General features: G+C 24.7%; 2 protein-coding genes across 7 annotated transcripts in view; one reads left to right on the top strand and one right to left on the bottom strand.

Moving 5' to 3' along the window:
* Nucleotides 1–26,449, bottom strand: part of LOC122855320 (protein Skeletor, isoforms B/C) — a 136,372-nt gene that overhangs the window by 13,177 nt on the left and 96,746 nt on the right. For all 5 annotated transcript variants that reach the window (XM_044156628.1, XM_044156604.1, XM_044156593.1 and 2 more), the window contains 2 exons: nucleotides 1,891–2,093; nucleotides 134–360 (listed from right to left, as the gene is read on the bottom strand). The gene's annotated coding sequence lies outside the window, so the exon portion shown is untranslated. The remainder of the gene's footprint in view (nucleotides 1–133; nucleotides 361–1,890; nucleotides 2,094–26,449) is intronic.
* Nucleotides 11,264–26,449, top strand: part of LOC122856244 (complexin) — a 97,573-nt gene continuing 82,387 nt past the window's right edge. The window contains exon 1 of one of the 2 annotated variants that reach the window (XM_044157940.1): nucleotides 11,264–11,741. The gene's annotated coding sequence lies outside the window, so the exon portion shown is untranslated. The remainder of the gene's footprint in view (nucleotides 11,742–26,449) is intronic. The other variant, XM_044157947.1, reaches the window with a different exon arrangement.

The following is a 26,449-nucleotide window of genomic DNA, read 5'->3' as shown; positions in this document are numbered from 1 at the left end:
TATATCTTGTAATTTTTTAAATTAAAAACAAAATAAAAATATAACATTTTTATTAATTATTAATTATTTCATTGTTTTTTTTTTTTTAGATTATTTAATTATTTTTTTGGCTTAATATGAATAAAGTTTTTACCTAAAGGAATGTGCTTTCTATGTCATGGCTCGACTGGCATGCAGGACGATTATCATGCACCACGGAAATCAAGAGGTGTCCAATCCAGTAACCGCCTTCTTCTTGTACATATATAAACAATTATAAAACAATTTACATTAATTTCTGGATGGCGCCTACTTTGTAAAATACATACACCAGGTACATAGCCTCAGGATCATTGTTGCTGAACATATACAACGAAAGACCTAACAAAAACAAAAAAAAAAAAAAAAACATATTACTACATTGTCCAAGTACATGAGTAATGATATATTTTAGAGGACTGGAAAATGTTGTGGCAAGTAATACAACGAGAGAGTAAAAAAAAAATATATATATATATATATGACTCGGAAGACCGGGTCGTCATCCATGAAGTCACTGAAGCGCGTATTGCTCAAGGGTGAAATTTTAGTTGAATTTATCTGCAACTGTCCTACATTGTTGCTCGACGAATAACATGAAATACAAACCGAATAGAAAAAAAAAAAAAATATTCAATTCATAAAATTCAATTTTAGATACTCTGTCTTGATAAATATCAATTTCTCTGTCAATTGTTTTATTTATTTATTTAATTTTAAATCAAGTAAATATAGTAGGATTTTATTATTAAAAATTAATTTGTAATTTTAATTAAAAATAATTTCATGAATATATTTGATTCATTAAAATTAATTCTAGTGTATCAAATATAATTTTCATTAATTTTTTGATTAAAAAAGTAAATTAAAGTTTAAGAAAAAAAAAAAAAAAAAATTATTAAATTTAAAATTGACATACAGCAAATAAATAAATTTAATAATAATTTGAATTTCCTATAATTTCCTTGATGCAAATAAGAATTTTCCTTCTTGACAACATTAACCTTGTATATGTATATCTCGAGGGAAGAATCGATACCTTGGTACTGGCACAATGCCAATAAAAATTTAATTTTGTTTTTTTTTTTTTTGAAAAGAATCTTATTCGATCAGTTGAAGACTTTGACCTGAAAGACTGACGAATGTGTCTCTTCTTTCTGGGCTCGTTTATCTTCACAGCTAAGCGAAAGTACATACCCCTCTCTTTCATTATTCGATAATAATATCTCCCACCAATTTTTCATTTAATATTGCAGTTTATAAAATTTATGAATACACATCTCAACCGAATAAACGTAATAACATTAAGACGTCGTGACTAACGACTATCTTGTGTATAAATATTACCGCAGCTAAAACCTAACTAATTGTCATTGCAACACAAAAGACTAATCTTTCTAATTTTTTTCTATTCATATACAAAATACAACAAAGTCATCATATAGTTTCAAAATTATCTATTAAAATTTACTCAATAATTCAAAATATACTTAATAATATTAACTAAAAAAAAAAAAAAAATTATTTCATTTTAATAATTATGTCAACTATTTTACTTAATCATTATGAATTTTTTATTTTTACTTTGTTTAAAAATTGAGGAAACATAATAATACCAGTATTGCAAACATTGACCAGTATAAAATTAATAATAATAATTATATTGAAAATTAAAATACAAGTTAATTGCGTAAGGGAAAAAAATAATAAAAATATATGTTAATATAAAAATAAATTCAAAGATAATAATAAGATATATAATGACTTGTTTTAAATGTTCAAAAATTATTATATTATGAAAAGGTGAAGGAAATAAAATAGATTAACGAGTATAATATTATAATTGACATTATTAGTTGTGCATATTCATACCATATGTGTTTCCAATATGATCTCATCATCATTTTTTTATTTTTTAACATCTTGTTTATCGATTTTGCCAATCTATCTGGAGGCCATACTGATATTTAATACTTTCACTTGAACTCCTTGACCTGCGTACAATTGTACAAATGCCCGGCAGCAATTTATCGAGAGATCCCTTGCACGTGTACACGTGCCTTGTGTGAAAGTAACTGAAAAAAATAAAAAAAATCATATATATATTTTTTATTATAACAATAATATCATGATAAATGTAATAACTGCCAAAATTAATTTAATTTTATTATATCATACAGTCAATGAAATGATTAGCATCATGATTTTTTTTTTATGTCTACAATCAGTCTACATGTATTTTTTTTTTCTCAGTGTATTGCATATCCTTATTATATGTATATTTATTCATTTTTATTTTTGTCGAGTCAGAATGACTTATTTTTAGTCTGCGGAAATTTTGGCACACTGGATATTATGGACATCATGCTTCTTGAGTAATCCTTCATTATTATTCTTGGGGTTGCCTGAGGCATCAATACAACTGTGGGAACATGAAAAAGCCATCGTGATTAATCAATGACCCAAACACTATATATATTCCTTTCTTATTATATTTCTTCAATTCATTTTTTATTTTTTAAATCTTTATCCTCTCATTTTTTTTTATTCTTTATTATTACTTGTGTTTTTTTTTTTTTTTCATTCGTCTTTCATTTTTATCTCACCATTTTATCTAACTTCATCGAAGATGCAGAAATTTCAACATCAGTTGATTATTCAGTACATGCACGATGACATTGTTGCTGGATCTTTCATCTTCCGTTTATTTATATTTCGTTGCATTTTTTTTTATTTCATACTATTTTCGTTTTTTTTATGAGTATTTATGTGTTTTTTATTTTTTATCATCATATATTTTTTTTTATTTTTGTATATATACGGAAGATATGCATTGAACCGTGTCAATGTGCTATTCACAAGTCTGTTGGATGATTTTACAGCAAGACCGGTCTTTCAATATATATTATTTTCATTTGAACCATTTTTTTTTTTATTTCTCGTTCAATTTTTGATTCATTGCAAATATTTTTTTTTTTTTTTGTTTGAAAAGTTTTACATGTACTGTAGAGAGAAAAGCTTTTGTTGTTTAAAAGTTGATTTAAAAAATAATATTAATTGACAGGTGTCATGTAAGTCGGTTTACTATTTATGATGTCGAAAAATTTGACAATTTAATTTTCTATCTTGTTCATGGACCTTTTGTAGAAACTATAGACATTTGATATAACTGGGAGGATATTGTGTCTGTTGGAATTGTGTATTTTTTTTTTATTTTCGTTTTTTCAATAAATATGTGTTTATACAAGACGTATCGACAATCTCAACAATGTTAAAGAGACCTTCTATTATAGAAAAAAAAACACATCCCAACATAAACAAGATAATAAAACAAACACTTTTTTTTTTTTTTTCCTTTCAAGGATTCTGTATAGAAGATACAATTAAACAAGCCCAATTGGAAAAAAATAAAAAAAGAAAAACGGATATAGAATTATAGATAATTATATAGTTTTTTTTTTCATGATAAATAAATTTAAATAATTTGAAATACTGCAGTAATTTTAGTAACAGAAAATATGATAATTTTTTAATTTAATAAAAAAATGTGGATATTATATCCAAGTAATGATCTCATCATGAATGTAAAAAATGAATAAAAGAAAAAAGAATAGTATTCAGCAGTGACAAACTGAATACTTCAGCGACAATAATTATAAAAATGAGACTAATGATCTCCAAGTAAATTACGACAACGTGGAAAGATAAAAATTACTCTTGACTAAATACAGTTGCATTAAATTATTTTCGTAATATTATACTCTGAATATTTCATTTGAGTAAAATGATTTTCTTTTTTTAAATTTTACAAATAGCTAAGAAAAAAAAAAAATTAACCATCAAGACTATTTTATTATTAAAAATAAATAAATAATTAAATATAAAAATTTAATAATATATACTTGGTAGTATGCGGAGTAAGTGCAATATGATGATAAAATATAAAAGCCCGACATCATTGATTTTTCACACCACAACGAATATAATACAACGCTAATGACTAATCAATAATCTGACAAAATTTCTGCATGTTACGTCGAATGCAGCGTCATCAGTAAAATAAAATAATTTAAAAAAATATATAATAATATAATAATAATAATTATTATTAATAATTATTATGTTTTTCTTTATTTATTGAGAGATGAAAGATGTGTCCCTGAAGTAAGCAATCGAAACTTTTTCCATGTTTACGAAATCAGTTGAGAAAAGTCGTAGACTCGATTTGGATAAATTATGTTACATGATATTAAAATAAAAATTAATAAAAAAAAAAAAAAAAAAACCCCATAAAACGAAGAAATAAAAAATTCATTAATACCTTGATGAATGTAAATTTCGATTTTCAATGTATAATATGTTATTTATATAAAAAAAATATGTTTTTTTTTTTTTTATCAATCGCAGTCTGCTTCATCGTTGCTTTCGCCCCAAAGGTGCGAGAGTTCTCTGACCCTAGTGTATATATTACAAATAAAAATAAAAAATAATGCCACACTCTTGTAATACTGTTGTCGACAGTGAAAGTACGTTGCTCATGACGATGATAGTGAGTATAAAGAAGAGCGAGAGGTAAAATAAAATTAAAATTAAAAAAAAAAAGCCTTAAAATTCATTTTCTTTTTTCAATTTGTCAAGTTTTCCTGAATCAAAATTAATTTATCTACGTATACCAATTAAAAAGTGTCTGTTGTAATTATTAAAGACAAGCAATATCTTTTGATGTCAATTAAATATCTATTCATCAAGATAATTTCACAATAGAATATATTTAATGTTCATTTAATGTCTGTTCATTTAAGTATAATCTATTTTCAATATTTGCATAATATATAATGACCCACGATAAAATATACACGCACACAAAAATTAATCTATCGATTTCGTGTATTAATAAACAAAAAGTATCAAGGCCTACATCAGCTGATTGTCTTGATGAGTGAATTACGAGATTTAATTTATTTTCTTTGTATTTATTTTTCGTTGTTAATTCTTTTTGTTAAAATTTGTATTGACCTTGAGAATAAAACATGATGTAATTTATCATTTTGTTTTTTGTGTTTTTTGTTATTACTAGTTTTTTTTTTTTTTTTAATTGACTTGACATTATTTATGTTGACTTTGAAATTGTAATATTTTGATGGATTTGTTAATTATCAGGTGCATGAATCATTTCTCCATGTGTCAACTTTGATTAATAGCTATAATTCAGGTTAGTTTTTGGTGAGTAAATTAAATATATTCATAATTGCATCTCAGCTGGTGATTCAAATAAACATGAATATATACAAAAGAATTAATTAATTTTACTTGAATATATTATTATATTTTTACTTGATTATTATTGTAAGTTGTTTATTAAATTTATTTTATCAACTCAATTGTTGTCAATAAAAAACAAAAAAAAAATTAATAATCAGTGAACTATTTATTGAATTAATTTAAAAATTATAACAATTAATTAATTAATAACATTAGAAATATTATTAAAATAAAAATTATAAAAAATAAAATTGCATACCTTGCAAATTGACAGGTCCGAAAAATAATTATTTACTCCAAAAATTTGTAAACAACAAGGGGTTCACTTCCCCTCAAATACTGTTACATAAAATGGTCGACGATTTAAGTTTTTTTTTTTTTCTCACAGTGGGGGGAAGTGAAAAAAAAAAACACCAAAACTCGACATTGCATTAATAATTATTGTCAATAAAAATTCAATTATCACTGATATATTCGATCAATCTATCGAACATTATTTTAACCACAACATTATAGATAACATTGATATAATAATAATGACATATATCATGTGAAAATCATGACAATGTTTTTTTATTTTTTTTTTTTTCAGTCAATACAACGTTTATTATTTTTGATCAATTTATTCCTTCCAAAACTCCAAATATTATACACAAAAACATTCATCACTATTAACACTTTAAAATTATTATATATTTTTATAATTAATTAGCACTTAAAATTAATAATGAATTTTAATTGTAAAAATAAAATCGAGCACGACGCGTTCATGAGCACCCACACATGAAAACTGAAGAATGTTTTTTTTTTTTTTTTTACCCTAGGGGGGCTAAATGCGGCAAGAACAGAAACTGAGAAAAAAAAAAAAACACCAAACTTAAATTTCAAAATAAAAATAAAAATAAAATAAAGAAAATAAATAAAAAAAACACTCAATGAATTTAATAAAGAATAAAACTAAATTATTAAATAAATAATTATCAATTAATATATATAAAATAATTATTTTATTTGAATTTTTTTGTTGCCGCCATTATTTATTAATTATTAAAAATTTAAATTTATTTATGTTTTTAATTAACTCCAATATTATAAATAATATTTGAATAATAAAAAAGACAAATATATTTAATTGTTTTTATTTTTAATTGTAATTTATGATTTAGTTTCTTTTTTAATTTAATTAAGTTTTTTTTTTTTCAGTTGCTGCTCCTGCCGCATTTGGCCCCCCCTCAATTGAGAAAAAAAAAAAAAAAATTAGAGTAAATTCAGTTTTAATGCGTAGACGTCCATGTACGCATCGCTCCTGATTTTTTGTCAATCAAAATCCATATAAATCAAAATATACAATAGTTTTTCGTCTTGATACAGTATATTAATATAAAAAAACGTAACAGTGGCCAATAGTGATAAATTTATAAGTGTTTTTTTGAGTTTTATGTGAAAAAATAATTTAAAAAAAAGCCAAGAATGCTTTGACTGAAAAAAAAAGTTGGTCATAGTTTACTCCATAAACGCGTTATTATTATTATTTTAATATTATCTATAGTGTTGTGGTTAAAATAATTTTCATAAATTTAAATTGATTGATTGAATAAATCAGTGACAATTGACTTTTTATTGACAATAATTATATCAATCCGATTTCTAATTGGAGCGCCTTTTTTTTTTTCACTTCTCCCACTGCTTGAAAAAAAAAAAAAAACAAACCGCCGGCCATTTTATGGAACAGTATTGAGGAAGGGGGAATGTTGTGACATTTAAATTTTTATTGTTTTGGTTAATTTAAAGGGCACGATTCTTATTTTGTGTAATAAAAAGTAACAATTGGAGTAAATATTTTTATTTTGGAGTTGTTCATGGAAAATTATTTGGGCCTGTCAATTAATAAGGTATTTAATTTTATTATTTATTTAATTATTTTAAATAATATTTCTAATATTTTTAAATAATTAATTAATTATTGTACTTGAAAAAAAAAAAAAGATTAATTATATTGATAGATTTATTTTGGCTTTTACTGGATTTGTAGATTTTGTAACCAACATATTTTATTTCATTCTTATTTTTATTTTTTTGATAAAATTTTTTTATCCATTTATTTCGTCCATTACTTTGACAGTAAGCAGTTTTGACATTGATCATTGAAGTTATGGCTTAACCCACTCAAGAACAATCCCTTTTTTTCCGTGTCATTTTTTTTTTTTAAGTGCACATCAACGTGCCACAAACATTTTTTATCCCGGTAAATTTGAGAATTCATTGCACGTAGACGTACACAAATGCATTGGTACACTGTCTTTGAATAAAAAATCTTTGAAGTAAACCGACTGCAAATTTAGTGAGAAATAAATAAAACTAGATAAAAATCTTTGTGGATTTAGTTTGTTTGATTTTAATGTTATCATCATATAAAAACATGTTTTTATATATAAAATTACTAAATTTTTATAAAAAAAATTAATTAAAAAATCTCAAAAATAGGTAATTTTATTTTTATAGAATAAAATTAATATTCTAAAATGTAGTTTTTTAATGGCAAGTCATTTAAAATGTTTATTGCAAAATAAATTTTAAAAAAAATAATAAAAAAAAAATTTACAAATGTAATAGTTAAATAAAATCCACAAAGTCTTTGCCTCAAGTCAAATCTACTCGTCTTTTAAATTCATGCAAATATTTTCTAACGGTTAAAGAAAGTATTCAGGTTGCCAATTTATTGGTCTTGCAATTACGTAGATTGAAAATTTCAAAGACCCAATGAATTTAAAATAAAAAATAAAAAAACATTAGTAGCTATAAAATTATTTATATAAATGACGAGTTTATAAAAAATTATTTGTATATATTATTAAATATTTATTATATATATTATAATTAATATAAATATATATTATTATTTACGATTAAATTTTATTTTTTCTCATTTAAAATTGTTATATTTTTTGTTGGCAATGTATATACGAAAATAGAGCTCACGTATATAAAGAAAGGAGAGCGTTTAAAATACAAGGTCAAAGTCATCTACATTGGTATTTTTTTATTATTGTATTATACATACAAAAAAAAAAAAAAAATTAAATACCCATATGTATATACGTAAAATAGCTTTGTATAGTAATTTAATTTTTTTCTTTGAAATTTTAAAAATAATTAAAATAAACTTGTTTATAATTATTAAGTTATTATGTACGTATTTGATATCAGTTAATTTTCATGAAAATAATGAAAGATGTATCTTATCATCTCTGACAAGTTAATTGATATCAAATGTAACTTATAATACACCAAGACAGTATCGAAACAAGTTTAGGGGATGTGAGAGGTAAAGAGGGAAAATGGCAATCAGATTTTGATTATCCGAGGTAATTAATTGCCACGGCAACGCAATACGGTGTCATGATATTGAGGAAAATTCTCAACCAATAGCCAATCATCTACGTGAAAAAATTAATAATATGAAAAATAATGAATAAAAAAAAAAAAGAAAATATACAATAATAAATAATAATAAGTAATATTGTTGAAAATAATATCAGACAGAAAATATATAATGATAAAATAATTATTTATCAATTAAAATATTTTCTCAACCGTCTATTTTATAAAATATATACATAAAATTTTTATTATTATTTTTTTATTGATTATATATTTTTTATGTCTCAAATTACGTAATTAATTTTAAAAAAAATTTTAATAATAGATGAGTAATAAAACAATGAAATAGCCTCATTTTATTTCAATTGTTCTATAAAAAGTTGTGACTTCATTAACGCATTTATGATAAATACATCTGGGTACTAGAACAATTAACTTTCTTCTGCCTTCAGCTGCGATCCTTTTTTTATTTTATTCATTTAATTTTGTTGAAATAATAAAATTTATTTTATCAAATTATTTCTGGATGTTTTTAAAATATTTTTTTTTTTTTCATTGATCCAGATAAAAATTGCAGTGACTACCGCAACAAATGATTAGATTATCAGTATTCACACTGTTTTTTTTTTTTCTTTTTTACGCATATAAAATATAGAAAAAGTTTTTTCATCGGATTTATTCAAGCAATCACAGTTTTATCCATCGTTTTCTCATGCTCATCACGGTGCGCTGGATGTAATATTGCCTCAAGGCTGCTAACACGAATCTCCACTTCGCCTTGATCCCTCTCTCTATCATGATGCTACTGCTACGTCACCAACTTACGTTACTTCACTCATGTATATATACAAAAACATATACCCTCATCGTCTCATGTCGTTCTCACCATCAGCCCTTTCTATTCACCGAACAATCCAATCCTTCCATATAAACCTACTGAAGGCAATCCGACTCAACGACAACGTGATCCTCCGGCATACTTCCGTAAAGCCAAAGCTTGCAAACGCGTATCTCTTGTCAACGACAAAAGAAATGACCACTGGTTAACTTCATACAGGATTTCAATTTTTTATAATATTTTTTTATACACCATATATAGTGTTAGTATTATAACACTTTGAACAATAGTGCGAAAATCAAAAAGATCAAAAACAAACATAAATTATATAAAATGAAAATAATAATTATCATCAAAAACAAACGAATGAAAAGAAAATAAAAAAAAAAAGTCTAATTGATTTGAAAATGAAATTGTTGGTGTCACCGGAAATTATATAATTTCCGTGCGTGTTAGGTACACATATATGTGTTTGTTTTATATTTTATTTTTTTTAACGCTTCAGTGAAATCTCTGTTTCTGATTGGCCAGTTATGTTCAGACATCCATACTATTCACAGAAAAAAAAAATATATATTTTTTCTTTTAAATATATAGATGTAATGGATGTATGAATGTGATTTTGTGTTTTTATTTTTATTTATTATTATTTTTCACGACTATTACTGTTTTGGAGTACATCATGTATCGATATATATGTATATATACGTGTGCAAGTGACGTATTCTCGTTTTTCTTCGAGAAAGCAAAAGAAACGCAAAAAAAGTTAAATGAAAAATACTAAAAGAAATTTCTTGGATGATTTTTTCTTTTTTAAGCTTATAAACAATATATGTGTATAGTTTATACATCGACTAAATTCAAGTAATCAGCTGACACGAAACCGATTTCTATCACTACTGTCTTTTTTTTTTTTCCATTTTATTTTTGCCATCAGAAAAACATCTTTTTTTTTTTTTTTTTTCGATATACCATCACCACGTGCGTCTCGTAAAATAGGTTAGACATCACGTAATTTTTCCAATTTTCAAAGTTGCAACCAGTAAGATGAACATTGCTGGTAAAACAAAAAAAAGCAATCCGAAACAAACAAATGGAATACGAAAAAAAACTACAGAGATATTGTTAAACCCGAAATGCATTTTTTTTTTAAATGAAAAATAAGTTAAATAATATTAAAAGAAAAACTATGAGTAAAACAAGTAAGAGTTGGCTAGTAGTTAAAGTCTTTGTTTTTATCTTTTTTTTCTCGTTATTTTTACTGTCATTATATTTTTTATTTTCACCACAGAGGGCGCATAACAGTCGGTTGAATTTGTCGGTGGCAAAAAGAGGGAATTGTGAATTTTGGTATAGTAGGGATGAAGAGAAGAAAAAATAGAGTAGAAAATACAGAGGGGATGAAAAAAAAAAAAAGTAGAATTTCATCGTTTTCGCCCCGCCTTCGTTGATGTGCGCCAAAAATTTTCTATCTTTATTACACTCACTGATTATTTTATCCCTACTTTATCAACAAAACTACCCCTACATACATATTTTCCCCTTTGTCTAGCGTGCTTCAGCATTTTCCATGCCGCACAACGAAACTCCCTCAAACCCCTTTAAAACAACCCCCGCTTCATCTTTTAAACACCCGTCGACGGTCGACCCTCAAACTCTTGCTTTAGGATCGATGGTACGACGACGAGCGCGCACGTCGTTTCTTACACACAAATACACATGAATTAACACATGTATAATATACTATTAAAGCTCAATGGCGCCACTATCGCAATATCATCACGGGTAAAAACACAGTTGCTTGGCTCAGTCTGAACTCGAGTTCACTCAGTCTACAACCGTTTTCGACGAGACTTCAATTATAAAATTTTCATTTGAACTTTGAAAAAATAAAAATTATATAATTTCAATTATTCATTCTGATATATAGTTAACGTATAAATATAAACTAATATGAAATTTTCTTGAAACTATAGATAAATAAAATTATTTACTATTTGTATTGACTTTTGTTTTAAGTTGAAAAAATTTCGTTGTCGTCGTCGTTGCGATTATATAAACGGTTTTTTAAAGAAAAAATTATATACATAAATTATAACGCTTTAATAATTATCGGGTTTAAAAAATTATCGGTTAATAAAAAAAGAAAAATAAATTTTCTTCTTTGAGCAAGAACGAGACACACAAGAGGTGAAAGGCAGACGACCGAGAAGCCAATAGAGCTAAAAAATAAAAAAAAAAGGTGAGCTTTTTTTTCTTATGCAAAGTAATTTTCAATTTTTTAAATTTTAGTTGGTATATTTTCGTAATTCTTTGTAGTTTTTTTTTGTATATGCTAAGGTGTATTTTTTTTTTCTGGGGTTATAGATAGGTATGAATTACACACGAGGGTGAACGAAGGTAAAAATACAAAGAAAAAAAAAAAAAAAAAATTACATATATATGTATACGGAGCTAGAGTGAGAAAACAAATGTCTCTAGAAATGTTTGTGGCTAGAAAGGGAAAGGGGAAAATAGAATCGAGACCCCGCAACCTCATCGATCTTCTACGGAAACATGGCTTGGCTTTATCACCGTGTACGTTTGCTCGACAATGTTATAAACTTGCATGTTTCTTCTTCATTTAAAATTAAATAAAAAAAATAATATGGTTGCTTATATAATTATTTAAAAATACAAATACATATATAATATTTTAATTTACATATAATAGTAAATATAAATATATATAAGAATTTTCATTTTTTTATTTTGTTTATGGAAAAAGTTTGACACCCTGTGAGTCGCCGCAGAGGTAATACACGCGGCTTACCCGGCATTCGTTTAGTTGTCGGTTGAGTCAAGTTGAGAGAGAGATAGAAAAAGAAAAAAAAAATGTATATAAAAAAGCTCATACAGAGTTTGCTAAATCCAATAGTCCAGTATTTTTTATTTTTATTTTTTTTTACCCAGAACAAAACTATCTATTCAAACTGACTGCAAGCTTTGTTATATTTTCTTTTTTTTTTTTTATCTAAATAATATTCATCATGATGCATTTAATCTATATAATTGATTTGAGATAACATTCAAATTTATACATGTATATATTTTGATGGCATATTTGTTCATTAATAATATTAGCAACACACATATGTACATTCCTTATTGAGGTAATATTCGATAAGTAATGTGGTGCAATGTGCCATTGTCTGTTTTCATCGTCATTTATTATGTTTCTTTAGCATATTCACTCACTAACACAACAATCATTACTATAGTATGCAATTAACAAATTTAACCTCTGACATATATTATATAAAATACATCGTCAATCAATTTATATTTCTATGTAGAAATATATACAAATAAAAAAACATTCATATAAACATATCAACTATATTGTTGATATGAATTATTATCCATCAATTTAATTTGTTATCGATAGCATAAAGTTTTTGGTGATTCATTTTTAGTATTATTATGATTTTCCCACAAAAAATAAATAAAAGAAAAAATATATATTTTTGACCACATATAAAGAATTCTCAAAGTAAACATTAATATTTCATTTTCAAAGTATGGCTAAAACTATTCTCGTTTGTCAAACAAACAAATAACTTTTTATATTATTCTCTTTTGTTAAATTTATATATATTTCAAGTTTTTCTTTTTCAGTAATTGGTCATAAATAATGTTAAATTCTGTAATGACAAATTTATATACATATATCCATGGGAATTAAAAATAAGAAGATTAGATTAAATAAAAGAGTAGGACAAAAGACAAGATATACATGTAGAATGATACTCGTATTAGGAAAGTCGTAAACTGGAAAATATCAATCAATCATAAAACTTGTACTTGAATTTTTTATCTTATTTACTTTTTCATATATTTCTTTACAGTATCGAGTAGCACTCTAACAATTTTCACTGTGTTTAATACAGTAAATTTGATCTTTGTAAACTCATACCACACACACACAGTATAACCCTTGACCATTCATCAAAAAATATTTGATAGGTTTTTGATCAAATTTACGAGAGTATAGAGAGTTAACAAACTTTTTTACTGGTACGTTGATGATATACCAGTCTGTAAAAAACATTAACGAACAAGAAAAATATAAATTGATTGATATTGGGATAATAATTTTTAAATTAAAAGCAATCTCAAGTCGTGGCCAATTTATTTTTAGATATACATTATCAAGAATGGCAAAAAAAAAATAGAATAGAAAAAAAGAAATATATATATGAAAAAGTAAAAGAAGAAAAAGTTTAAGAATAAGAAGCTACGAAGGACAAAGTCGATGGACTAAAACTTTTAGTAGAGCTAAGTTTTGTTGGATTTTGGCTTTCGGTAAAAAATAAAATAGGAAAAAAAATAAATAAAAAAAAAAAAGCCTTATCGTTCATTCGAAGTAATCCGACTGTGCATGGCTACCAATGGCCAGAGGTGCAAACATCATCTCTGTATATATATTATTAAATATAATATACAGTGTATATATATATATATTTTATAAATTCTCGACTTTTCAAATTTTCGCTGTACCAAACTTCATTTTAAAACTTTATGTCGAAACTTTTTAAAAATTTATACAGATAAATCACATATTATAATTTCCGTTTGTTATTTTATTTATTTATTTTTTTTTTCTATTTTCTTTACTTTTATTTTGAATCTGATTCTCATTTCCCTCACTGCTGCTTTTTATGGTTTAGATATGTATAAAGTATATATAAATATATATACATATTTTTTTTTAATGCCACGTTTTATCGATCGGTTGACCTTATCGGCCACTATCAACTGCGCGACCTCGTCACGCATTGTTTGCCTTCTGGTAAAAATATAAAAATTGAATTGAAAGTAAAAAAAAAATTGGATTTTTCATTGGAAGAAAAATTTTTGAGAGAAAAAGAAAAGAATTGTAACAAAAAAAAGAAAAAATTAATGTGAAAAATATATTTGACCTCGTTCGAAAGCCTCCCTTGTGAATTCACCTAATACACTCTTGGATTTTCAACGTGTCAAACATTGTATTTTCGGATTTTTCATTTTGATATTATTTTTCTTTGAGACAAAAATATATATCAGGACACACAACCGTAAAATAAAAATATTAAAAGATGTCTTGTAAAGTGTTTTTAGCTAAATTTTAGTCGTAATAAAGTAAGAAAACAAAAAAAATCACAACCGGCAAAACACAAAAGTCACAAAAAGTCAAATTGAAAAGTCGGAAAAGATCTGGGGGAAGGGTCGCGAAATAAATCATGAAAGAAGTGTCCACACTGGGGAATATAACATGACAAAAAAAATAAAAAAAGAAACATCAAAAAATAACAGAAAAAAAAGCTGAGGGATTTTTATTCCCTCATATACACCCAGTCATTTTCATAAGATCTTGTAGAGGGCGTTTTTTTTTTTTTTTTTTCTCTCTCTCTTCGATCCAATTCATCGTGAAATATAACGATTCCTCAGTTATTTTAGTCATATTATTTTCAGCCCTTTTTTTTTTTTTTTTTTATTTTATTTTTGCCTTGAACAAATCGAAACTTTACTTGTTATGTATTCTGTAGGTCAACTCATAAGAGACAATATTTCATTTTATTTTCTTCCAATACCAATATCTCAAGAAATAAATTGTGATACTTTAAACTTTTATATATATATAACACAATGAAAAAAATGTTAGAAAAACTTTTTATAATGCTATAAAAATTTTATACACAGCAATTTATAAATATATAAATATGTATTTTCAATAAACAAAATATCAATTGATCAATTGAGTAAATTACAAATCATCAAAATGCAGTGATGAAAATATTGCCTAAAATAGATATACTATTTATAATAAAATTTCCGATTGATTAATTATTTTTTTTTATATTATATAATACTCAGAATTAAAAAAAAATTAATTTTAATATTAAATAATTATTTTTTGATTATGTAATGTTGTTGTTACCAAGTATGTAGCAAGTGAATAATGAGGTAAAATTCCATAGTGAGGTTTGTAAGGTTTTAAAAGGTGCTAGATCCACAAACCAACGCCTCGGTTAAGTTATCTCAGCAACTACTGTCTGCTACATACATTCTACTTTGTCTTCACTGAATACATTTGAATATTATGTGGACTTGGTTGCATAATGTAACTAAACTTGTGGTTGCCCTTACGAGTTTAAACGCAGTAGTACGGTGTGTGTATAAAAACTCAAGATTTGGGTCAAAATAATCGACCCTTTTTTTTTTTTTTATATATAGCATGTGGATAAAATTTTTTTTTTTCATTTCAACCTGACTGTCACGCCACGACGTCATATCAAAATATTGCATATAGGATAAGCTGACTTTAACCCTTGTCTAACCACCGAGCATATTTTAAACCCTTCATCATTGCTTGGATTGAATCCTCACTCGGCAACAGAAATTGAAAATATAAAAAGCTCTCTAAGTAACTTTGAGATTAATGATCAGTTCAGTTTCTTTTTCTTTTTTAATTTTTTTTTTTACTTTTGTATAAAAACAATATACGGGTACGACGTAGGGCAATTATTATTGGTGTGGTAAAAAATATATGGCACAATTTTTCCCCGAGAAGGATAAAGTTGATCCCTTTTTTATTGCCAACTAATAAAGATTGCTCGTGATGAGCAAACGAATGAGTTGCTATATATGAATAGTCCAACATTTTTTTTTTTTTTTTGTATTATAAAAATATATATTATTTTTTTTCAAGTATCATTAAACCAGAAAAACTATTTTTACTAATTCTTTTATTTATCTATTTTTTTTTATTCTTTATATATTGTTTTTTTTTTTTCTTTTTTCAATTATTAAATTTTCCGAGTCATTGAATCATCTGTGTCAATACTAAAATACTTATTTTTATATTTTAAATATTTTTTTAAAAGGTTTTTAAATTTTCGGTACTAATTTAAAACAAACAATGAATAAATTTTACTAAAATACAGAGTTGGAGAGTTATTTTTATGTTATGGAAAAATTCTAAAGTCTAACGAAGTAAGAAAAACATAATTCAAGAGAATTTTTTTTTATTTTTCTAGTTTGGGTGAGTGCAACAGACTGTAAATAAAGCCACTTATATAGAAAAAAATTTCAAGGCTATAAAAAAATAAAAATAAAGAAGCTAAAATATTATTTAACAAACAACAGATTTATAGAAATATTAAAACAGTTAAATAACAGTCTAAAATTTATATTCAAGATTAAAAACATCTTTTGATAAAATACACCATATAGCTATTCATGTATATATAGATATTTGAATCGTCTGTTTTGTGAACTTGTAATGAACAGTTTTCTTCATTGAATGTCTGACTATATACTTTTCGTACTACTTGGACCGTGTCTTTGCGTTCTAGATATGAAAACTTTTTAATTAACCCAACTGAAACTATCTATCTCAAGCCTTGATCTTCACTGAATACATACATAAACATTTATATTTATTTATATACACATAATATTGTGAAAAAAATAAATAAATAACAGAAAAAAAAGCTATGAGGAAGATGGCCACATTGGGAATTATATCGACATCGTAAAAGTCGTTTTTTTATTTTTTATTTTTCTTGTTTTCCCCCATAGAGTGCCTTTTCATGCTTTTATCCAAGTGAATTCTTTACCTCTAAGTGGCCTAGGCTTTTTTTTTTTTTTTTCTATTTACTTTTATATTTTTATTTTTTTTTTCTTTCTACACCCTCCCCCGCCAACGACAAGTAAACTGAGATAAAAAATGCCTCAAGTGACGCGACAAGACGTCGTTCAAGATTTACATCCGCACTCAGTCAATACTTACATCACAATTCTGACAATACATTTTTTTTTTTTTTTTTTTTTTATTATATTTTTATTTTGATCTCTTGTTTTTTTTTTCTGTTTTATTTTTACTACTTTAATTATTATAAAATTGTTACTTAGTCTGATACAATTTGATTGGTATTTTTTTTAAATTTTATATTTTTGTTAACATTGAGAATAAATTTAGGGTATTTTTGCAAAGCTCAGCTTTAAAATAGTTTTTCGTATGGGCTAATGTGAATTCTAAACAAAGTCGGGTCAGTTTGTGTTAACTGTATAGATAAAACTAATTATGCAAAGTAAAGCAAGCGAGAATCTGGGGATAAATTAATTCAAGAGAATGAATATTCCACTATTTTATTTTTTATTTTATCATCGTATTATTATTTTAGATAAAAGTGATTTGTTTTATTTATTAAAAAAAAAATTTAATAATAATCAAATTATATATTTTTTTATTTTTAAAAAATTTGTATTACCATTTTATAGACAAATTTACTTGAATTTTTAAATTTTTATATAAAAAACTTTTTCTTTATTTACAAAAACTTATATGATAGAATTTCATGCGGGTCGTTATAAAATATAATTACGTGGGTAAGACATGACCTTCAATGTGTCTCGTATAGACAAGAATATATCATATTTTTTTTTCTTTTTTTTTTCTATTTCAACTCAAATAAACTGTAGAATTTTTTTCAAAGTGAATGTGAGATTAAGCTCCCACTATATATGAAGGCATTAATGCAAGAAAGCTAAAATATTTTTTTTTTTATTCTCTGTTACTATTGATATACCTATATATATTTTTTTTAACGATCGGTCTCAACCGAGTTTCGAGTTTGTCGATGTGGTTCTTGAATAATACGTCGAAGCAGGTCGAGGTTCAATTTACCAACCACAAATCCGCTGGTCTCAAATACTCCCTTATTTTAAATATTTTTTATATTTTTTTTCTCTTCAATATTTTCATTATAATTATTTTACTAAGCATTTAGGTTAAGTGTTCATTTGTTTCCTTTGTTTTTTTAAATAAAAATTTTTAAATTCAATTTTAATTGACCAGTAGATCCATTATCACGCTAAACTAAATTCAACATGATTTAATTTCTACGTATTTTTTAGATTTGTTTGTTTGTTTTTTTGTTTTTTGTTTTTTTTTTTTTCGTTGGGAAAATGGTGGTAAAGTTTTTGTTGGTTTAAATTCGTTGATCTAGGTCGTACTGGGTGAGTAGTTATGTGACCACAACCAGTAGAAGATCGTTACAATTTTCCAAGAGAAACTAAAACCAACCATTAATCGACTCGTGGTCCACCATAAATTTTATTATTCCAGCCTCGAGGCTGGGATAAATACATATAACTTCGATTCCCCAAAGTCACAGAAGTGAATCAGCTATCATTATATATATTTTTTATTTTATCGTTGTGTTTAGATCTTTTTATGCTCAACTTTATCCAATATATATATTTCACTCAACAAAATAAATAATTATAATTTATATATAAAAGTTTTTCACAAATTGACAAAAACAATAATAATCAGATAAAATAAAATATATATATATATTTCAATATAACAATAAAAATAATAAAAAAAGAATTTACTTTTGTCTAAAAGTCACACAAAAACTTGTCCAGAAATTTTTTCAATGCTTAAAAGATTTCATTTTTTTTTTTTCTTTATACTTATGGTTTTATAATAACAAGATAAAAAATGTTTTTGTAAAAATTTTTACCCCTCGGTTACTGTCATTTTAGTAATGAAAGACAAGATTTTTTTTATCCCCATGCAGCCAGCCAGTCAGTCAGTCAGTTGTATACGTTATAATTTTTTTGAATTTCTTTTTCAATATATATCTCGCCTGTTTGCATCATACTCGTGTCAAATATTTTACTTGCTCTATTGTACATGGTTGTTTCTCTTTTGAGTGGACAATAATAATACCAACAAAAAATAAAAAACAGTATATAGCAGTAGAGAAACGACAAGTCCGGTGTGATGTGGAAGGAGATTGTTTTTGTTGAAAAACAAAACCGACATTGGTACTAGTGAAAAGCCAGACATTTATATTGTTAGAGAAAGACTGTGTTTTTAGAAAAGAGGGTTGATAAACAAGGAGGGTGTATGAAGGGTTACTAACTTGGTTTATCCATTTAATTAACAAGACAATACCTCAATGCCCATACAAGTTAAACAATGTTATTTCTCCTTGCAACATATATTTGTTTAATATCAATGTTAATTGAATTTTACTCTATATATCTCTTTTAAATTCTTTAGTTGTATTATATGTTATTTATACAGTTAAATTTTATATATTTTTTGAAAGTTATTGTTTGGCAAAAAAATAAAATTTACAAACAAATAAACTTTATTTTTCATGAATCAACATTTTGCTGTGTAAACTACTGGTCATATTGATGTTTGTTTTGGTCCTCTTTACTGCTTACTTAACAATTTCTGTATGTGCACTTATGTTGTATCATATGGATATTTATATATATATATATGGTATATACGTATAGAAGATTATATTTCTACTGGAACTTTTCTTGGTCTTGTTATGTACTATCATTGGTCTACTATAACTTTCTCCATAGCTCCATATATCCGGAAAAATGAAATCCCACGTTAATTCTTTTTCTACCTCTTCATCGTCTTGACAGTCCTCACGGGAAATAAAACGTTCGGCTTTTTTTTTTTATTTTTCATCACTGAACCATTTCTCTACTCTTGCTTTTTTATTTTTATCATATTATTTATATATCTTATATTTTATTTACTTTTTTCACATTTGTCAAATAAAGTTGAAATGTTTTATAGTTCAATGAACACTGGTTTTTTTCAATTTTATAAAAACCAATATTTAAAGAAAAACATGGCTAAATTATATACTCCCATTGATTTATAAAAGAATTAAAAAAATAATTTTATTTGTTTTATTTCTAAACTAATGAAAAAATACTTTTATATTTTTTTAATAATATAATTGAATTCGGGTTTTTTTTATTTATTTTTCAAGCTTTTATAATAATAAAATTATACTGTACAAAGAAAAAGTTTAGTTGAAATATAATAAAGTTTAGAAAATTTATGTATACACCTTGTTGGATATGTCAAAAACATTTTAAAAATAATTTTATTTTAGCTACAGTGTAAGTGACCTTATATATATATACTTTAAAATCATCAACATTATAAAACTTTTGGTTATAATAGAAAGTGGTCAAATATGTTTATTAATCCGGTAAAATTTTCATAAATCACCACAAGCATGTTTTACAATTTCAACTGTCAAAATTAAATATAAACAAACAAACAAGTTAAAATATAGTATACTCAAAAAGCAAAAAGTTTTCTTGTGTATTATAATGTGACTAAAATTAGACACAACTGTGTTGTATATATATGAAAAACAAATGTTTATATATATATACATAAATTCAACACTGTTAAATATTTCTAGCTATTTTATTTATAAATAATTCAGACAAAAATTTGCATAAGTTTTTCAGTTTCTTTCTCTAAAATTCTCAAGTTTTATTTTGATAAAAAAAACAAAAAAAAAACAACAGAATATAAAATTAAAAATTAAATGAAATAATTATTACATAACTTTTTTTCTTTTGTCCTTGGTATAAAATAAAAAAAAAAATAAAAGTTGTAATGTTTTAATAATTTTAAATTGAAAATGATAATTTAGATATAGTAAAAAATAATTATTACTTGATTAATATTAATAAAACTATTGAAAATTTATATATTTATAAAAATTAAAATCAAGTAATTTTGTCACTTGATTTTCAATTTTACAATCAATTCAATTATCAAAATTCGTCATTAAATTTACATAGTTTGTCTATCCATTTTGTCATGAGACGATAAATTTGCGATAGCAAGTAAGTATATAAGAACACATAGATAGAATTAGTAGTAGTAATAGTGGTAGTAGTAGGGTATTCAGGTGATATAACTTCTGAAATCAGCGCCTTGAGGACACTGAGGGCAAAAGACGAAGGACCACAAGTAACTTCTTCCAATTACCATGATACCCGGGGCTTTTGAAGGTAATTCAATCAAAACTCATTGGCGTTCAAGTTTTCGGTTCGTTGAAATAAGAGATAGAAATTATACCAACTATATATATTAAGTATACAGACTATAGTCATATATATATATGAATGAAATGCCACAAACTGATTTTGCATTATCAAAACGAATAGATAGTTGCATTAGGGATAGTCTAAAGCAAATTTCATTTCCGTGGTGACTTGTATTATTATATTTTTGATATATATACATATTGCAATAAATCTTTAGTATCAGGGTGGGTTTACTTTTCAAAGTTATTCAGCGCAAAAGAGGGTTGAGACAGCAAAAAAAAATAAAAATATAAATATATTAATGAATAAAAGTTTGTGGATTAAACATACAATATTTTTACTTGTCCCTCATGCAATTGGTCCATTCATCTGTCATTCATAATAATAATAATAATCGCTTTCATAATAAAAAATGATGTTGACCTCGTTTTTTTATATACAAGTTGCTTGTTTTATTTTCTTGTTTATTTTTTTTTCTTTTCTTTATTTTTTGGTAAATGAGGAAAAAAAAAATTAAAATAAAATATGGATATATATTTATATAAATAAATAGAAATGCAAAAGATTTTTTCTTTTTTTTTGTAAGAGTATCAGTAATGCCAGCATCGTGTTCTTTAATGTCGTCTGACGGATTTTCATCGTTATCTTAACAGCCCCGTAGCTTCAATACAAAAGCTCCAGTTACTATTCTACCTCTTGTCCATTCAGTGACCCATTTGGTGGCTCACATAAATGCTGCTGACGATGATATATGTGTGTAACATTTGTAATATAATAGAGTAGCTTTGTTTATGCGAAAATGCGAATGCTACTGTTTGGATATCTTGCCATTTCAACTTGGCTGACGTATGCTCTACACTGGATTATGTGAGTCGCAATATTTGCTTTGAAATATCTCAAATTACTATAAATTTATACATATAAAATTTCTTGTTGAGAACATCTGCCTCTTCTTGAAAAAAAAAAACTATATATTTCTATTTTATTTATTGTCTGACATTTTTATTGTTTCAAATAATATAAAAACTGTCAGAATTATATAAAATATCAATTTTTTAAAATGAAATTTTAATATTAATATTTTTACTGTCTGAATTTTTCAGCTTTTTTATTTGACCATCAGACCATTGGATTGACGTCAAATCAACTTTGAATTTCTACCAGAAAGCCCTTTAAATTAATTAACTATCTTTTAAAAGTTTAAGAAATAAAAATAAAAAAAATAAACTCAAGAGTAGTATAATTGAACTTATTGACTCAAACTGTTTTTTTTTTAATTTATTTTATTTTTATTTCTTTCACAACAGAAACACAGTATTGCCTTTAAACTTTTTTACAATTTTAACTCAACTTTATCTATTTTCATTACCTCCATTGAGACTACCAACTTGATTTTTTTTTTTTTATTTTTATTATTAATATTTATTTTAATATCAAAAGAAATGTAAATTCAATTACGTGAACTTTTTCATCTACAGAATAAAGTCAGAAAAATGAAATATTTCTTTACTTTTAATCATTTTTTTTTTATCAGTTTTTAAATTTAATATACTCAATGGATATTTAATTGAATTTATTTCAATATTGACGAATATATAATTGCAACTGATTGACGAACAAAAAAAAAACTAAAAAACACAGAAATATTATTATTATATTTCACAATGATTCCGAAAATTTAGAGGCTAAAGAGAAACAAATTTCCCCGGTGTATACTAATTTATCTGAAAAACTTTTCATGTTAATATCTTAACTTTTTATTTTAATTTTAATGTAAATTGTTTGATCATTAATCACAACCCCTTGAAAATAAATTCCAAAATATAGAAACAAAAAAAAAAACTTTAAACATCCGGTATTTATATTGAAATAATAACAATTTTCGATATTGAAAATTTAAATTTTCAATTTCCGCTACCTTTATTATAGTTTTTATAAATTTTTATTGAAAAATAAAAAAGTATCTCGTGATACCGGATTAAAAGTATTCAATAAATTTTTATTATTTTATTATTTTTTTTTTATTATCGACATCCTGGAACATGACAAATTAATAAAAATCACAAAATAATATCCAAAAAAAAAAAAAAAAAATAGAAAATAGAAAATAATATAATACAAAACGAGGATGTTGTAATAAAAAAAAAAAAAAAAAAATGAATAATAAATATGCTTGTTATTTATCGTTTGGCTTTATCAAAATAAATTTATATTATTATCATCATTTATTTATATAAATATATTTTTTTTGGTGTTATTCAAAATCAATTGTTCTTGTTGATTTACATGGGACAGTAGGGAAGGTGTCATCCACACATGTTCACTCGAAATATCAAGTGACCGTTGAAAATGTCAAGAGCACTGAGAGCCTCAGTTTAATCGACAGGCAGCTGATTTTTCATAGACCCTATATCGATCATCATTTGCCAAAGTATACGCTTCATTGTTCAGAAATAAATGAGATAATTACATTGGCTGTAGATAATTGATATATCATGATTTTTATTATTGTGTTATGTCAAATTAATTTTATCAAGTGTTATCTATTATATTTTATTTTTTGTCTTGTAATTCCGTTTTTTTTTTCTTTTTCAATAAATTAATTCGGATTTGATTATACTTGAACTAAATGATATTTTTTTACAGTTTACTTTGCTGTTCATTGATGAATATATATATATATAAATTGAAAAAGAAAAAAATTTAAAAAATTAAATTGTGTGATGATAAAAAAATGAGCTATTCAAATTCAGTGGATGGCTCGTTAAGAATAATCGAACTCGACCAAGAGTCTTAGCATCGATCGGCAAGTTCAATTTATATTCATTTCCTTCCATTCAATTTGCACATTCAATCGTGAACCTACCCATCGATCAACATATTGACTCAAAAAAAAAAAAAAGCAAGCCAACTAATTTTTTATAGTTTTTTATTTTAATTTTTCTATTCAAATGAAAAATTAAATTAAAATTTTGTTTTTCTTTAAGTTAATTATACAAGTTGTTTACTGTCAAAGATGAATTTACATTGTAATTAGACTTTCAAAGTATGTTATTAATATTAACAGCAAAACTAGGACTGTAATTATTTTCACTTACTGAGTAAATAAGCTTATGTAACATAGCTTGTTTAAATAAAGCTCGTTACCACACAACTCATACGTGCTAATTCATTTGTCTCAGATAGATAAGATATTTTGTTAAAGTTTTAACATAAATATTTTATTTGACACAATGTAAATAAGCTTTAAATATTGTTTTTGTTTTTTGATAATTTTTCATGCAATTATGAAAATACATTTTAGTATATATTTAATATGATAGAAAAAAAAAATATTAATGCATTTTTTAAATAATTTATGTTTCAGGTAAGAGTTAAAATATACTTGAAAGTAACTTTGTGATTTTACTTGATTCTTCAAGACGTGCTTTATAACATTTTGTATTCTTCAATGGAAATAAATTATTCGAATAATTTCCTTAATATCTTGAAACAATCTCCGTAGTTTTACAAGTAAGTGATGCCATGTAACTTAATCCATAGCATATATTTTATACAATGAATGTTATATTTATTTAAATATACGACCTTGCTAAATTTTCAAAACTATATAACGTATTAATATAATTCAGCACTTGATATGCAATGTAAAAAAGAATCGAAAATTTTACTTGCCAGAGAGAATTTTAAAAAAAATTAAATTAAAGAACAAAAAAATAATGATACAAAAGTTAAAAAAAAAAAGGTTATCTCATATTAAGAAAAATAATTTTCTATTAAAAATCCAATGTTTTTTTTGTATGTTTTTTTGTATTTTTTTGTATTTTTTTTTGTACAAGAAAATATATTCTTTATTATTCTTCTAATATATAAAATATGTTTTATTTTTCAACCACGATATGCGAATAAAAATATTTGAGTTAATAAAAAAATATATTTTTCTCACGTTTCTCTTACAATTCATTATAATATATATTCAACCATTTTGCAAGATTTTTTATTGTATAAATTTTGGCTTACCAGTTATTTTTTGCATCAGAGTAATAAATAAATATATAAATGAAAAAATAAAAACAATAAATTGCCGCGCTGCAGAGAAGAAAAATATAGACATAAATGAAATAAAGAAAAAAAAAAAATAAAAATGAGAGAAAGCAATTCGGAAAATGCGAATTCAGTAATAGGGTCGGGGGTGTAGGTATGTGTGAGCTTTTTGAGAAAAAAAAACTCTTTGTTTCCTACAAAGCATGACCCATTTTTAAAATCGAATATCCCGTTGCCGTGAGCGTCAGTTTTTTTCACGGATGCGTTTTTCTCTTTATTTACTATAGAAATATATGTCTAGTCGATATTTTTATTTGTTTTTTAATAATTGTTTTTTTTTTTTTTTTTTTTCATTCCAATCTATATAGATACTGTTTCAGCATAGAGAATGTTAAAAAACTTTGAAAACTCTCGTTGAAAATACATTGACATTTTGTCGTATGAAATATGTCACTATAGCATTGATTAAAATTCTTCGATTGAAAATTTTAGCGTGAATTAAATTGTTTCGCGAGCAAACTTTTTATTATTTATTAAAAATTTTTTCTTTTATAATCCTATTTAGCAAGTAAATTTTTGTTTTTTTTTTTAATTTAAATTCAATATTATATTCAGAACATCTGTAGAGATTTGAAAAAAAAAAAAAGAAAATTCATCTGTCAATTTACGTATAATTATTTTTCATATTTAATTATATATTTTATCGATAATTATTAACTTTAATTAAATTTTTATCGAACAGTTTAAGCGTTTAATTTAACAAATTGATCAAGTGAATTTTGTATTTTTTCTTTTCCTTTTTTTTTTATTGGTTTAATGATTTTTTATTGGACTTCACATACCGTGAAAAAATCAAGAAGTATACGTAAGACCAAGAAAAAAGTCTCTCGGAAAACCGTACAAACTTTTGAAGAGTGGCCAATTTCCTATCTCTGTTTCTTTTTTCACATTTTTTTATTTTTTTATTTCGACTATTTTATACGA

This window comes from Aphidius gifuensis, linkage group LG1 (genome assembly GCF_014905175.1).
Source record: "Aphidius gifuensis isolate YNYX2018 linkage group LG1, ASM1490517v1, whole genome shotgun sequence".
Lineage (NCBI taxonomy): Eukaryota > Metazoa > Arthropoda > Insecta > Hymenoptera > Braconidae > Aphidius > Aphidius gifuensis.
The sequence above is the reverse complement of the archived record's forward strand: the minus strand, read 5'-3'. Positions and strand labels throughout refer to the sequence as shown.